The sequence below is a fragment of the Sinocyclocheilus grahami genome, unplaced genomic scaffold (genome assembly GCF_001515645.1).
Source record: "Sinocyclocheilus grahami isolate Dianchi unplaced genomic scaffold, SAMN03320097.WGS_v1.1 scaffold21254.1, whole genome shotgun sequence".
Taxonomy (NCBI): Eukaryota; Metazoa; Chordata; class Actinopteri; order Cypriniformes; family Cyprinidae; genus Sinocyclocheilus; species Sinocyclocheilus grahami.
This window is the reverse complement of record NW_015518340.1, coordinates 1-1600: the sequence shown is the minus strand read 5'-3', so window position 1 is coordinate 1600 and position 1600 is coordinate 1. Positions and strand designations below refer to the sequence as shown.

Here is a 1600-nt window from a genome sequence, read left to right as displayed (position 1 = left end):
GTAGATATGTGGGGGCGTGTTTAAAAGAGGCGTTTTAGGTAGGTGTGGTTGACGCTTAACTTTTATAAAGAATATCTCTTTGGATTTGAGACTTTAGTCTTTGCAACTTTACAGATCTTCTTTATGCACTAAGAGCTTGTAACACTCCAAAGAGATATGATATGACCCCTTTAAGATTGATGAGGAATTCACAGACACTGTGGCAGATACCAATGCCTTCCTCTGGACTGGTGCCTCGACCCAGCTCATCAATAAAAAGGAAATCAATGCTATCAACAGGTAAAGGAGGAAAAATTCATGTGCTTACATAAACGTAAAAATGTACATTATGCTTATCTTGTGCTTAAACATTACCGTAATCTGAGACAGTGCAAGCGTGAGCCAAAGAGAGCAACATGTCCAGCATTAACACAGCATCAGACAGTTTGTACAGGCAGTGGATGTGTTCATAGAGCTCACTCAATAACCTGGACACCACCCTGCAGTGTACATAAATACCATCTATGGTTAAATGCTGCATTTTTTCACTCAAAGTTAAACTTTATCTGGTCTGCTGTACACTCACACTTAAGACATGTGGAAAATGTCTTTCAAAGCCTCCTCACAGTGATCATTCATTTTCATGAGGTCTACATGGTGAACCCATAGTTGTTCTTCTGTCTGGTCACTTCTGTGTAGGCTCGTCATGCAATATCTAAGAATTCGCTGACGTTGGGCCGCACAGCATAGCACTTCTGTGCGAGCATGGACAAACCACCTTTCATGTAACTGGTGTCATCATTAATCAGTGATTTAATCTGATCCAGAATGCTGTTGAACCTAAACCAACACAAATGAGGAAACATTCAATATAAATAGTAATACCAGAACTCTAACTAAACGTTCAAATGCATATATGAAAGTGCTGACTAATCTCATTCTCACCACATATGTGGGGCTCATAGAGCTTCCTCTGTGTTACTAATGTATACACAACACATTATCTCCTCTTATGAAAGAACGGGTTCATGTTTCATGTTTAACAAAGATGGTCAGTGCAAGATGTTAGCATATATGCAAATATAGTTCACAGAGCTGAGTCTCTAAAAGTTATTACCTGCTGTCTTCAAGTGAGGTATAATATGCTTCCAACAAGGCTGTTTTGGAATGTGACAGCATCACCTAATCAGGGAGAAATTTACTTATATGTGGCATAATTATACATGCAACTGAGCAAGTTTACAGGCCTTCTCAACCAAGTCAGAAAATACACTCAGTATACAATCATGAAATATAGATATAGTTACATAATTGCAGGTATTTCGTGATTTTACACAAAATAATTAAATGGAACCAAAATTCTAAAAATGGAAGTAAATAAGGTAAATTGTTTTGATGTTGATTTCACACTGAGGTGAAAAGACTACTGCTTTTATTGATAGCTGAAAACATTTTTTAAAAATGGTCAAAATACGAGTACTGTCACTTTGTGGAAATCTGCTGAGCTTTCCACAGACAAATTCAGTACAGGCCTGGCAATGACTTTGTGACTTTCAGTACTGTTTGACAGTATTTAAAAAAAATGCATAGACACAAGTTACCTTCATTGATGTGACGAGTT

General features: G+C 37.5%; 1 long non-coding RNA gene across 1 annotated transcript; it reads right to left on the bottom strand.

The window, feature by feature from the left end:
- Positions 1-376: 376 nt before the first annotated feature.
- LOC107579894 (uncharacterized) lies at positions 377-1600 on the bottom strand. The gene is made up of 4 exons (XR_001608546.1): positions 1581-1600; positions 1097-1161; positions 566-819; positions 377-479 (listed from the first exon to the last, which is right to left on the bottom strand). It is a non-coding gene; the product is annotated as an uncharacterized lncRNA (long non-coding RNA).